At 38.5% G+C, this 15,357-nt stretch overlaps 1 long non-coding RNA gene across 1 annotated transcript; it reads left to right on the top strand.

The window, feature by feature from the left end:
- The first annotated feature begins 12,967 nt into the window (after positions 1–12,967).
- Positions 12,968–14,441, top strand: LOC134071356 (uncharacterized). Its single transcript, XR_009937056.1, has 4 exons — positions 12,968–13,061; positions 13,476–13,575; positions 13,674–13,777; positions 14,069–14,441. It is a non-coding gene; the product is annotated as an uncharacterized LOC134071356 (long non-coding RNA).
- The last annotated feature ends 916 nt before the right edge of the window (positions 14,442–15,357 follow it).

Here is a 15,357-nt window from a genome sequence, read left to right as displayed (position 1 = left end):
TGTGATCGGATGTGATCACTTGCAATATGCAATGAGAACAGTCAGTCAGAAAGATCAGGTTCTGATCAGATGTGCAAGACATCCGATTTCGACTGCCAGTGTGAACTAAGCCTTAGTGCAACTACCGGGCTGCTAGACAAGGGACGTAAGACCTTGTCCTGTTACACTAACACAGACGCTTCAGGTTTTAAGGTAAGATAAGGAGGACTTTACAATAGCCCGCTGTGGCATGATTGTTTGTTTATGTCGTGTGACATTATTTTGAATTGGTTGTTTCTGCTGGCCTACACACTCAGCTGTTTGGTTGACCGCTTTATGAGTGTTGGTGCTTGTGACGGTCGTGCATGCAAGTCTGTTTTTTTTTTTTTTGAAGGGGGTTGGGGTCCAGTGTGCACAGTGCTCCCCGTCCCAGTAGAGCATATGATCGGACTGGTTTAGATTAAAATGAGACCATTATTAGGCATTAGTTACAGTGCATGAAAATGCACTGTACTGTTCTTCCTATTCTTAAACTTCATCTTCTTATTATTACAGTGCATGAAAATGCACTGTACTGTTATTCCAAGTCTTCTTATTACAGTGCATGAAAATGCACTGTACTGTTCTTCCTCGGTCTTCTTCTTATTATTATAGTGCATGAAAATGCACTATACTGTTATTCGAAGTCTTCTTATTACAGTGCATGAAAATGCACTGTACTGTTCTTCCTAGGCTTTTTATTATTACAGTGCATGAAAATGCACTGTACTGTTCTTCCTAGGCTTTTTATTACAGTGCATGAAAATGCACTGTACTGTTCTTCCTAGGCTTCTTATTACAGTGCATGAAAATGCACTGTACTGTTCTTCCTAGGCTTCTTATTCTTCTTCTTCTAACGCTCGCAATTCAGCTTGAACCGTTTAACGTAGAAACTTCATTCAAACGTTGTTGCGTAGGTCTTGCTTATGCCATGTGTGCTTTGTATTTTTCAACTTTGTAACTTTTATACTTTTTAAACTATCAGTTAAAAACTATTACAATTTCCCCCATAGACTTAACATTGCTCATTATGACATCACGGCAGCAATTAGAATCTTACGCCAGGTGGCCGGCCACCTGGGCACCAACTGTCAGTTTCTCTCAGGCTTTAAGCATACAATCTCTCTGAAGACTACACATATCCTGTTAAACTGTTTCCTCTGTCCACAACTGTTTCAAAATAAAAGTCCTCACTGCAATAATACACTATTAAATCATTTAACCATTGAAACTACTCAACTATTGAACTGTTCAACCATTCCAACTGTCAGTTATCATCCACTATGCCTCCAGTCAACTACATGAAACCTCCATGTACCTAGCAACCAACATAGCAACCATTAAAATTAAGTGTTTATGACCGTTTCCATAGCAACCAACATGATTATACTGCAGTAACTTCTTGTTTCCTGATAGTGGCCACCATGGATACCCTAGCAACAAATGTTTCAAAATAAAAGTCCTCACTAGCAAGTTAGCTAGTTAGCATGGTTAGTATAGTTAGCATTGTTAGCATAGTTAGCATTTTTAGCATAACTGCAAAAAATCATCAACTAAGTTAGCTAATCAACCTGGTTAGCATTGTTAGCAAATTTAGCATAGTTAGCATTTTTAACATTACTGCTAGAAATCATCGGTTAAGTTAGCTAATCAACCTGGTTAGCATTGTTAATAAAGTAAGCATTGCTAGCATAATTAGCATTTTTAACGTAACTGCTAGAAATCATTAGCTAAGTTAGCTAATCAACATTTTAACATGAATAGAAATCATTAGTTAAGTTAGAACTGGAATGTTTCATCTTTAAACTGTCTACCTTCACACTATCAACTCTCTGTAAACTATGCAACCACCATGTTTACCCTAGCTACACCTTAGTAACCATATCTACATTATCTATCTATTTTTGCATTTTCATGCACTGGTAATTCCTTGGAATTGCATTTCTTGTTATTATTCCACTACTTCTTCTAACGCTCGCAATTCAGCTTGAACCGTTTAACGTAGAAACTTGATTCAAATTTTGCTACGTAGGTCTTACTTAGGAGACCTGTGGAATATATTTTTCAACTTTGTAACTTTTATACTTTTTAAACTATGAATTAAAAACTATTAAAAATGTCCCCATAGACTTAACATTGCTCATTATGACATCACGGCAGCAATTAGAATGTTACGCCAGGTGGCCAGTCCAGGTGCAGCAGCTCTCTCTCTCTCTCAGGCTCTTGAGACTACATTTTCTGTTCCCCTGTATCAACTGTATCAACATAAGTCTTCCTAATTCCATTTTAACTTTCTATCCATTCATCTTCTTCAAACCATTCACTCATCCACCCATTCTAAACAGTCTGCCTATCAACATCAATTAGACGATCTACATTCAACTTTTAAACAATCTACTCTGTCTCAGGCTGACACTCTGGCTCTCTTAAGACTAGCCAGTTGAATTGATTACACCTGTATCTGTATCCACTACTCCCAGTAGAGAGCTGTGTCTCTCCACTCTACAAGAATATAAGGCACATTCCATCCAACTTTCTATCCATTCATCTTCTTCAGACCATTCACTCATCCACCCATTAAACTGTCTATCAACATCTATTAAACAATCTGCCTATCAACATCCATTAAACTCTCTGTCTATCAACATTAATTAGACTATATACATTCAACTTTTAAACAATCTACTCTGTCTCAGGCTTACACTCTGGCTCTCTCAAGACTAGCCAGTTAAATTGATTACACCTGTATCTGTATCCACTACTCTCAGTAGAGAGCTGTGTCTCTCCACTCTACAAGAATATAAAGCACATTCCATCCAACTTTCTATCCATTCATCTTCTTCAGACCATTCACTCATCCACCCATTAAACTGTCTATCAACAGTAATGATTGATTACACCTGTATCAACTACTCTCAGAGAGCTGTATCAGTGTCTCTCTTAACAAGAATATAAGGCACATTCCATCCAACCTTCTATCCATTCATCTTCTTCAGACCATTCACTCATCCACCCATTAAACTGTCAATCAATATCTATTAAACAATCTGCCTATCAACATCCATGAAACATTCTGTCTATCAACATTAATTAGACTATCTACATACAACTTTTAAAGTATTTACTGTGGGTGCCTCTCAAGCAGCGTTTATATGTCCTCCCTCGCTCCTCGATCCTCAATGATCTACATAAAGAAAGATAGAAGAAGGGCTAGACTATCCCATTGTTGCCGCTCCATCATTCTTTATGTAGATCAGTGAGGATCGAGGAGCGAGAGAGGACGCGTAAACGCTATATGAGAGGCATCTTCTGTCTCAGGCTTTAAGCATACAATCTCATTAAGACTACAGATCCTGTTTCACTACTTCCTCTGTCCACAACTGTTTCAAAATAAAGGTCCTCACTGCAATAATACACTATTAAATCATTTAACCATTGTAACTACTCAACTATTTAACTGTTCAACCATTCCAACTGTCAGTTATCAACTATGCTTCCAGTCAACTAAAACTCCATGTACCTAGCAACCAACATATCAACCATTAAAATTAAGCGTTTATGACCGTTTCCATAGCAACCAACATGATTATACTGCAGTAACTTATTGTTTCCTGATAGTGGCCACCATGGATACCCTAGCAACAAATGTTTCAAAATAAAAGTCCTCACTAGCAAGTTAGCTAGTTAGCATGGTTAGCATAGTTAACATTGTTAACATTTTTAGCATAACTGCAAAAAAAACATCAACTAAGTTAGCTAATCAACCTGGTTAGCATTTTTAGCATTATTTCTAGAAATCATCAGTTAAGTTAGCTAATCAACCTGGTTAGCATTGTTAGTTTAAGTTAGCATTGCTACCATAGTTAGCATTGCTAGTATAGCTAGCATTTTTAGCATAACTGCTAGAAATAATTAGCTAAGTTAGCTAATCAACCTGGTTAGCACTGTGAGCATAGTTAGCATAGTTAACATTTTTACCATTACTGCATGAAATCAGTAGCTAAGTTAACCAATCAACCTGGTTATCATTGTTACCATAGTTAACATTTTAACATGAATAGTAATCATTAGTTAAGTTAGAACTGGGAATGTTTCAGCTTTAAACTGTCTACCTTCACACTATCAACTCTCTGTAAACTATGCAACCACCATGTTTACCCTAGCTACACCTTAGTAACCATATCTACATTATCTATCTATTTTTGCATTTCATGCACTGGTAATTCCTTGGAATTGCATTTCTAGTTATTCCACTTCTTCTTCTAACGCACGCAATTGAGCTTGAACCATTTAACGTAGAAACTTCATTCAAACTTTGTTACGTAGGTCTTACTTAGGACAGGTGTGCTATGAATTTTCAACTTTGTCACTTTTATATTTTTTGAACTATTAGATAAAAACTATTAACAATTTCCCCATAGACTTAACATTGCTCATTATGACATCACGGCAGCAATTAGAATGTTACCCCAGCTGGTCAGCCACCTGGGCACCAACTGTCAGTTTCTCTCAGGCTCCTCTCTGAAGACTACATATTCTGTTCCCCTGTATCCTCTGCGCACAACAGTATCAAAATAAGTCCTCCTAATTCCATCCAACTTTATATCCATTCATCTTCTTCAAACCATTCACTCATCCACCCATTCTAAACAGTCTGCCTATCAACAACATCAATTAGACGCTCTACATTGAACTTTTAAACAATCTACTCTGTCTCAGGCTGGCTCTCTTAAGACTAGCCAGTTAAATTGATTACACCTGTATCTGTATCCACTACTCTCAGTAGAGAGCTGTGTCTCTCCATTCTACAAGAATATAAGGCACATTCCATCCAACATTCTATCCATTCATCTTCTTCAGACCATTCACTCATCCACCCATTAAACTGTCTATCAACATCTATTAAACAATCTGTCTATCAACATCCATTAAACTCTCTGTCTATCAACATTAATTAGATTATCTACATTCAACTTTTAAATTATTTACTCTGTCTCAGGCTTTAAGAGTAGGCCTACTCTGGCTCTCTTAAGACTAGCCAGTTAAATTGATTACACCTGTGTCAACTACTCTCAGAGAGCTGTATCAGTGTCTCTCTTAACAAGAATATAAGGCACATTCCATCCAACCTTCTATCCATTCATCTTCTTCAGACCATTCACTCATCCACCCATTAAACTGTCAATCAATATTTATTAAACAATCTGCCTATCAACATCCATTAAACATTCTATCTATCAACATTAATTAGACTATCTACATACAACTTTTAAAGTATTTACTGTGGGTCCCTCTCAAGCAGCGTTTATATGTCCTCCCTCGCTCCTCGATCCTCAATGATCTACATAAAGAAAGATAGAAGAAGGGCTAGACTATCCCATTGTTGCCGCTCCATCATTCTTTATGTAGATCAGTGAGGAGCGAGAGAGGACGCGTAAACGCTATGAGAGGCACCTTCTGTCTCAGGCTTTAAGCATACAATCTCTTGAAGACTACAGATCCTGTTTCACTACTTCCTCTGTCCACAGCTGTTTCAAAATAAAGGTCCTCACTGCAATAATACACTATTAAATCATTTAACCATTGAAACTACTCAACTATTGAACTGTTCAACCATTCCAACTGTCAGTTATCATCCACTATGCCTCCAGTCAACTACATGAAACCTCCATGTACCTAGCAACCAACATAGCAACCATTAAAATGAAGTGTTTATGACCGTTTCCATAGCAACCAACATGATTATACTGCAGTAACTTCTTGTTTCCTGATAATGGCCACCATGGATACCCTAGCAACAAATGTTTCAAAATAAAAGTCCTCACTAGCAAGTTAGCTAGTTAGCATGGTTAGCATAGTTAGCATTGTTAGCATAGTTAGCATTTTTAGCATAACTGCAAAAAGTCATCAACTAAGTTAGCTAATCAACCTGGTTAGCATTGTTAGCAAATTTAGCATTGTTAGCATAGTTAGCATTTTTAGCATTACTGCTAGAAATCATCGGTTAAGTTAGCTAATCAACCTGGTTAGCATTGTTAGTAAAGTTAGCATTGCTAGCATAATAAGCATTTTTAGCGTAACTGCTAGAAATCATTAGCTAAGTTAGCTAATCAACATTTTAACATGAATAGAAATCATTAGTTAAGTTAGAACTGGAACGTTTCATCTTTAAACTGTCTACCTTCACACTATCAACTCTCTGTAAACTATGCAACTACCATGTTTACCCTAGCTACACCTTAGTAACCATATCTACATTATCTATCTATTTTTGCATTTTCATGCACTGGTAATTCCTTGGAATTGCATTTCTAGTTCCACTTCTTCTTCTAACGCACGCAATTGAGCTTGAACCATTTAACGTAGAAACTTCATTCAAACTTTGTTACGTAGGTCTTACTTAGGACAGGTGTGCTATGACTTTTCAACTTTGTCACTTTTATACTTTTTAAACTATAAATTAAAAACTATTAAAATGTCCCCATAGACTTAACATTGCTCATTATGACATCACGGCAGCAATTAGAATGTTACGCCAGGTGGCCAGTCCAGGTGCAGCAGCTCTCTCTCTCTCTCTTAGGCATACACTGGCTCTCTTGAGACTACATTTTCTGTTCCCCTGTATCAACTGTATCAACATAAGTCTTCCTAATTCCATCCAACTTTCTATCCATTCATCTTCTTCAAACCATTCACTCATCCACCCATTCTAAACAGTCTGCCTATCAACATCAATAAGACGATCTACATTCAACTTTTAAACAATCTACTCTGTCTCAGGCTTTAAGCAAAGTAAGCAAGCTCTGTCTCTGGCTCTCTTAAGACTAGCCAGTTAAATTGATTACACCTGTATCTGTATCCACTACTCTCAGTAGAGAGCTGTGTCTCTCCACTCTACAAGAATATAAGGCACATTCCATCCAACTTTCTATCCATTCATCTTCTTCAGACCATTCACTCATCCACCCATTAAACTGTCTATCAACATCTATTAAACAATCTGCCTATCAACATCCATTAAACTCTCTGTCTATCAACATTAATTAGGCTATCTACATTCAACTTTTAAATGATTTACTCTGTCTCAGGCTTTAAGCACTCTGGCTCTCTTAAAGGGATATTCCGCCATTTTTGGAAATACGCTCATTTTCCACCTCCCCTCGAGCAAAACAATCGATATTTACCTTGTTCCCGTTCATCCAGCCATTCTGTGAGTCTGGCGATACAACTTTTAGCTTCAGCCTAGCATAGATCACTGAATCGGATTAGACCATTAGCTTCTCGCCTGCTAGCTTCATGTTTAAAAGTGATTAAGATTTCTGATAATTTTCCCATTTAAAACGCGTCTCCTCTCAAGTTAGAAAGTGCAATAAGACCAACTGAAAATGAAACCTGCCGTTTTTCTAGGCTGATTTGACATGGAACTACACTCTCATCTGGCGTAATAATCAAGGCAACTTGCAAACGTACCATAGGCGCAGTGATATCGTACGCAGCATCTGAAAATAGTCCCCATAGACATCAAGCAGTAGTAGTGCCAGTAGCTGCAAGTTGCCTTGATTATTACGCCAGATGAGAATGTAGTTCCATGTCAAATCAGCCTAGAAAAACGGCAGGGTTCATTTTCAGTTGGTCTTATTGCACTTTCTAACTTGAGAGGACACACGTTTTAAATGGGAAAATTACCAGAAATATTAGTCACTTTTAAACATGAAGCTAGCAGGTGAGAAGCTAATGGTCTAATCCGATTCAATGATCTATGCTAGGCTGAAGCTAAAAGTTGTATCGCCAGACTCACAGAATGGCTGGATGAACGGGAACAAGGTAAATATCGATTGTTTTGCTCGAGGGAAGGTGGAAAATGAGCGTATTTCCAAAAATGGCGGAATATCCCTTTAAGACTAGCCAGTTAAATTGATTACACCTGTATCAACTACTCTCAGAGAGCTGTATCAGTAGCTGCGTTTCCATTACAAATATGCGCAAAAACTTTGTCGATATTGTCTTAATGTCGAATATCACAATTTTCGCAATTGCGGTGTTTCCATTACATTCGGCTAACTAAATTAAAATCTCGTGTATTCTCGCGTGCTGTAAGTCATTAGGAGACGTGGTGGTTATCAACATTACCCAGATTTACACTAAATGCATTCAAATTGCCACCACGGCACGCTGATTATCAGTCATTAGGCTATAAGCCATCAGCGGAGGAGGCCTACGTTTTGGTGGGGCAGAAACATAAAATTAAAAATGACATATTTCTCAGGAGTTTGTTGTAGTAGGCCTATGCTTAAATCATGTCACAGCCATGTCAGTGGAATATTTCGTAGATCAGCCCAGTTGATTAGTTTCTAAAACTAGAACCTAGAATCTAGATTTCTTTCAGCACCGTTCTCATCATGTTAAACCTTAAACCAGCAAAGCATAGCAACGTTGTTGCTATGGGTAAACAAAACTAGTTGAGCGGTTGCGTAGCCTATGCAGCGTTTTTGAGGAAGTGTTGTCGGCGAGTTCACAGCTGTGGATTCAACATTTTAGAATGACACGAGCCACTTTTAATGAAAAAAATATTATTTTTTTACATTATTCTCCCGGTGCCACTTCCTGTCGACAGTCTTCTTCGTCGGTTTCGTTCCTCCTAACATCCGGTTGTCAGATGCGAAAAAGGTGTTTCCATTGCAGTTTTGCGAAATATACAAATTTCGATACGCTCGAAATACCACCTCACCCTAGCGCAAAAACTTTTTATCGAAACATGTGAGTTTTTTCGAAATGTGTGTGTTTCCATTAAGCACATTTCTTTTCGCAACTCTTAATTTGCGCAATTTCATGGTCAATGGAAACGCAGCTAGTGTCTCTCTTAACAAGAATATAAGGCACATTCCATCCAACCTTCTATCCATTCATCTTCTTCAGACCATTCACTCATCCACCCATTAAACTGTCAATCAATATCTATTAAACAATCTGCCTATCAACATCCATTAAACATTCTGTCTATCAACATTAATTAGACTATCTACATACAACTTTTTAAGTATTTACTGTGGGTGCCTCTCAAGCAGTGTTTATATGTCCTCCCTCGCTCCTCGATTCTCATTAGGCGTGTTTCCTTTACCCTGGCTCTGGGACTTTTTTGGGGGAAGGTACTTTTGACCGGGCCGCGACTGGCCTGGTCCTCTCAGACGTTGTGTCTCCATTACAGTGATGGCCCTGTATGTACCTCGCGACACCGTCATCAAATCACGTCCGTTTACTCGGTTCGATATAGCTGTCACTTAAGTCATTTCTATACCAACTAGCAGCTGACTGCAGATTCGTAAAGAAACGCAAGCACCCACATCAAGTGTATCGAAGAGCAGCTCCAATGTTAAGTCCATAGACCAACTTTTCAAATAAATAATACGCAGCTATACCAGCGATCTTATCCACCAAAAATATTTTTCAGTCTTCATACTGTAATAATCTACCAACTGTGAAAATATCAGACCCTATTTCGCCTTAATTAAAAAAAAACGTAATTGCACGTTTCATTTCATAAATGGACTGCAACTACAAGTGACGTGACACCCTTCCACGACGTTACTCGCCTAGCATGGTTTGTTTATTAGCCTGTTAGCTAGTTGGTTAGTTAGTAGACAATCACACTTACTGCCAGCTCTTGTGTGAGTAGGATGACAACACAAGTTATCCCAACAGAAAGGTAATTACCACGCGGTTTACATCGCTCTCTGTTATTACAAAAATATGTAAAGCCAGCTTGTAGGCTTAGGTTGCGTGTACGAAACCGCTAGCTAGCTAGCGAACATCACATTAGGCTACAGTGCAAAAGTTAGCTTGCCAGGTCGGTTAACAGGCTAAATTAAATGGTTCATTGTGTCCGAAAGTGTGTCTTATTGGTATCACACACAAGCAATGAGGTTAGTTTGTAACAACATACACGTTTAGCCACAGTCCTTAGCTTCCTAGCTAGCAAACCATACTAGCCCTTGCCATTAACTTTATATGTACTGTGCTAGCTAGCTCAGTTTACAGGCAAAGTGTAAAAGTGTTACGTGTTGGAAAGTGAGTTTTATTGGCATCACACAAGCAACGACAACAGCGAAAAGCTCTGTTTTGACTAGGAGACTGGACGGACTAGAAGAGTTATTTTGACGAGTAGAGTCAAGTAGATCGTCTTCTGCTTCTCATGTTGTGAAAAAATCCTCTAGCAACTCATCACTTCAAATTTCGAGGTTGTTTGTCGTGATCTGCTGATGTCACTGCGACAACCAATCTGCGCGAGGTAGCCACTAGTACCGCCCAGCGACTCTACCGGGCCTTTTTTAGTACCTACCCTCCATCAGGTACTCCTTTAGTTCCTGTAAATGGCCCTGAAGACGGCCCTGTCGGAACTTCCCGGTCAGTGGAGACATGCGCACACGGCGAAGTCCCTGAAAAACGGCCCGATAGTTCCGATAGTGGAAACACGCCTATAGATCTACATAAAGAAAGATAGAAGAAGGGCTAGACTATCCCATTGTTGCCGCTCCATCATTCTTTATGTAGATCAGTGAGGATCGAGGAGCGAGAGAGGACGCGTAAACGCTATATGAGAGGCACCTTCTGTCTCAGGCTTTAAGCATACAATCTCATTAAGACTACAGATCCTGTTTCACTACTTCCTCTGTCCACAACTGTTTCAAAATAAAGGTCCTCACTGCAATAATACACTATTAAATCATTTAACCATTGTAACTACTTAACTATTTAACTGTTCAACCATTCCAACTGTCAGTTATCAACTATGCCTCCAGTCAACTACACCAAACCTCCATGTACCTAGCAACCAACAGAGCAACCATTAAAATTAAGCGTTTATGACCGTTTCCATAGCAACCAACATGATTATACTGCAGTAACTTCTTGTTTCCTGATAGTGGCCACCATGGATACCCTAGCAACAAATGTTTCAAAATAAAAGTCCTCACTAGCAAGTTAGCTAGTTAGCACGGTTAGCATTGTTAGCATTTTTAGCATAACTGCAAAAAATCATCAACTAAGTTAGCTAATCAACCTGGTTAGCATTGTTAGCATATTTAGCATTGTTAGCATAGTTAGCATTTCTAACATTACTGCTAGAAATCATCGGTTAAGTAAGCTAATCAACCTGGTTAGCATTGTTAGTAAAGTTAGCATTGCTAGCATAATTAGCATTTTTAGCGTAACTGCTAGAAATCATTAGCTACGTTAGCTAATCAACATTTTAACATGAATAGAAATCATTAGTTAAGTTAGAAATTGAAGGATTCATCTTTAAACTGTCTACCTTAACACTATCAACTCTCTGTAAACTATGCAACCACCATGTTTACCCTAGCTACACCTTAGTAACCATATCTACATTATCTATCTATTTTTGCATTTTCATGCACTGGTAATTCCTTGGAATTGCTTTTCTAGTTATTACAGTGCATGAAAATGCACTGTACTGTTCTTCCTATTCTTCTTCTTATTATTACAGTGCATGAAAATGCACTGTACTGTTCTTCCTAGGCTTCTTCTTATTCTTCTTCTTCTAACGCATTTAATGCAGCTTCAACCGTTTAACGTAGAAACTTCATTCAAACTTTGTAACGTAGGTCTTGCTTAGGACACCCGTGCTATTTATTTTTCAACTTTGTAACTTTTATACTTTTTAAACTATAAATTAAAAACTATTAAAATTTCCCCATAGACTTAACATTGTGATTATGACATCATAATAGGGCAATTAGAATCTTCTGCCAGGTGGCCAGGCCAGCTGCAGCAGCTCTCTCTCTCTCTCAGGCTTTAAGCATACATTCTCTGTGAAGACTACATATACCTGTTAAACTGTTTCCTCTGTCCACAACTGTTTCAAAATAAAAGTCCTCACTGCAATAATACACTATTAAATCATTTAACCATTGAAACTACTAATCTATTTAACTGTTCAACCATTCCCACTGTCAGTTATCATCAACTATGCCTCCAGTCAACTACATGAGACCTCCATGTACCTAGCAACCAACATAGCAACCATTAAAATTAAGCGTTTATGACCGTTTCCATAGCAACCAACATGATTTTACTACAGTAACTTCTTTATTCCTGATAGTGGCAGCCATGGATACCCTATTAACAAATGTTTCAAAATAAAAGTCCTCAGTAGCAAGTTAGCTAGTTAGCATGGTTAGCATAGTTAGCATTGTTAGCATAGTTAACATTTTTAGCATAACTGCTAAAAATGATTAGCTAAGTTAGCTAATCAACCTGGTTAGCATTGTTAGCATAGTTAGCATTTTGAACATTTCTGTTAGAAATCATTAGTTAAGTTAGCTGATCAATCTGGTTAGCATTGTTAACATAGTTAGCATTGTTAGCATTTTTACCATAACTGTTAGAAATCATTAGCTAAGTAAACCAATCAACCTGGTTATCTTTGTTAACATAGTTAACATTTTAACATACCTTTTAGAAATCATTAGTTAAGTTACAACTGGAATGTTTAAGCTTTAAACTGTCTACCTTCACACTATCAGCTTTCTTTAAACTATGCAACCACCATCTTTACCCTAGTTACACCCTAGTAGCCATATCTACATCATCTATCTATACATTTTTTCATTTTCATGCACTGGTAGCTGGGTTTCAATCACGTGATTATTATGACGCGCCACGGCGGGACGATTTGAGATGGAGGGCAGGAAGTAAACAATGGACCACCGTCTACCGTTGCAGACAGTCTGTATTGTACTGAAATAGACCCAATAAAAGAAGGCAATGAAGCCAAATTGGCCAGAGGACGAAAAAATAATCCTGCTAGAGGAATACAACAAATGAAAAACTATATTGAAAAGCAAATTTGGCTCACATATAATGGTAAAACAAAGAAATTGGGAGGAAATCACTGGAAAAGTGCAAGACGTACGGTGGTGAGGTGGTGGCTAGCTACACGAAGTAGGCTACAACAAAGTTAGAAAATCTAACGGTTATGGCCAAGAAGGAGATGTCCTGCCTTGGGAGTGAATCAAATGGAAAAGGTAAGGTTTTTTTTAAAAAAAACGCTTACGCTATGTTTATTAGCTGCATAGGCTACAAAAGATGACGTTAACTATCTAGGCCTAACTCATGCTTAGATTGCCCATAAAAGTTATCGTTATACAGACTTGGTAGGCCTAATTGACATAGATCATTATCTTCTTAATTTGTCTTTTGTAATCAGTAATGGCGATTACATTTTTCTCTAACGAACTTTTAACCTGATTTCATTCTTTATGCTATGGATATGAATTATAATAATAGCCTATGATCAGCCGTTAACGTTAACGTTAGCTAGTCAACGTTAGCTAACTGACGTCCGTTTAAAACTTGCTGGCTTATAACCCGATTCTGGTTACCTAATGTTGGGCCTGCTAACGACGTTTATTCCATAATTATGAATATATTTTATTCAGGGGGTGTCCTAGCTCCAGCTGCAATGGTCGCTGACATGCATTGGACGCACCCAGTGATGGGGAGTGCTGGTGGACAGGATCTGCGCGTCCTATCAGAAAGGTAGCCTAGTCTGATAACAATATATTGAGTCTAGCAGCTAAATGCGTTAGTGACCGTAGTGTTATGACTGTATAGCTAACCATCAAAACCTTCTGCAGTGAGTCAGACCTTCGGCAGTGAGCCAGTCAAAGAAATGAGTGAAGCGATAGTGCCCGTCATCCTGTCTATCCTCCGCCAGCCCAGCGTAAAAGAGAGCGGAAAAGTAAGTTAGGCATATTGATGCTACTGTGTTTCCTATTAAAATGTTAAGCCTACATATTATAATCCTAAACATATTGTATCAAATACAGATGTTCTCACTAAGTCGGCATATGCGATTTAGGCTTGGGTGGACTGGGTAGACCCAGGCCTAACTTTTGTGCTCACACATAATGTCAAACAAACTTATACCCCGCTGACCACTTCGCACATTTCTACATCTCGTTGCAGTGCAGCTACAAGCTAATGTCACCAGACCTAATTAGGCTATTGTTTCCTTTTCTTTTCATTACAGGAACAACGACGAACCATTGAATCAACAGAGGACGTGTTGGCTCTCCAATAAGAAGTTTTGCTGTATCAGAGATGTAGAAATAGATACATTGCTTCAGAAAATTAGAAATAGATAAATTCGAAATAGAAGTTACATTGACATTGACTGACGAGGTCCTTCCATTTAATAAATACTATTCGTCATTAAATGTGTATTGCCATTTCATTTATGACATGCAATCAAATGAGTCGGACTGACTGTGATTCATAATAGTGATTTAATCATCTTCTGCAATTTAGTTGTTGACCATGGCGTAGCGCTCAGTGGATAGCCTAGGCTTGCAGTACTGTAGCCTACGTCGTTCATTGACTGCACGAGTTTTGCACAGACTGAAGTTATAGCTCTCCTGTTGTATGGAATTGAAGATTAACACAATGATATCACTCACAACTAATAGGCTAGTCTACATATTTAAGTCAAACAGCCTCAGGCCTACAATTTAGACAACTTGCCTGAGGTCTGTCCCCGTTCCTGAAAGGTGTTTCTTTCATCCAGAAGAGGCGCGTCATGCGTGCTTTCAGGCCACTGTGCCACAACGTTGATTATCTTGCTTTCGTGATTACAAATGAACTGTATTGATGTATTTATTATTTATAAATTAATGATCGCCAACAGGCGTTTGAGACGTTATGAATTATTACGCTGCAGACTGTGTGGAAGACGTCTGCCACCACAGACGGATCCTGTTGCATTAAAAACAGATAGGAGCCTATACGTCTGGTAGCGCACAGTTGCGGAAAGTACGGTGGTCCAACTCGAGACGGTAAGATAACTCACAAATTGACTGCCGGTGAAATCAGTAGCCTGACCGCGCATCAATGTATCAACGGGGGAATATACGGGTCAGTGTCGGCTGAATAGGCTGTATACGTTCGTTATGATGAATTGGACTCGGACATATTTTGATTACGCCCTAACTGATAGCCCCAAACTGTTTGTGCAAACGATTTAATGGTCCTTAAATCAGATTTTAAGGGAACATGTTAACTGAAGGTGCTTTGTGCAACCGGCTCCTGATCCAGCTATTTCAGTCCCTGCCCTCCATCTGAATTTCGAACGCTATTTTCGAATTTTGAAGTAGCATTGTGACACAGAGTGAAACCAAGCTATTCCTTGGAATTGCATTTCTAGTTATTAAACTTCTTCTTCTAACGCAGCCAATTCAGCTTCAACCGTTTAACGTAGAAACTTCATTCAAACGTTGTTGCGTAGGTCTTACTTATGCCATGCCTGCTTTGTATTTTTCAACT

The sequence above is a fragment of the Sardina pilchardus genome, chromosome 23 (genome assembly GCF_963854185.1).
Source record: "Sardina pilchardus chromosome 23, fSarPil1.1, whole genome shotgun sequence".
NCBI classification, from domain to species: domain Eukaryota; kingdom Metazoa; phylum Chordata; class Actinopteri; order Clupeiformes; family Clupeidae; genus Sardina; species Sardina pilchardus.
This window is presented reverse-complemented; position numbering and strand designations above follow the sequence as displayed.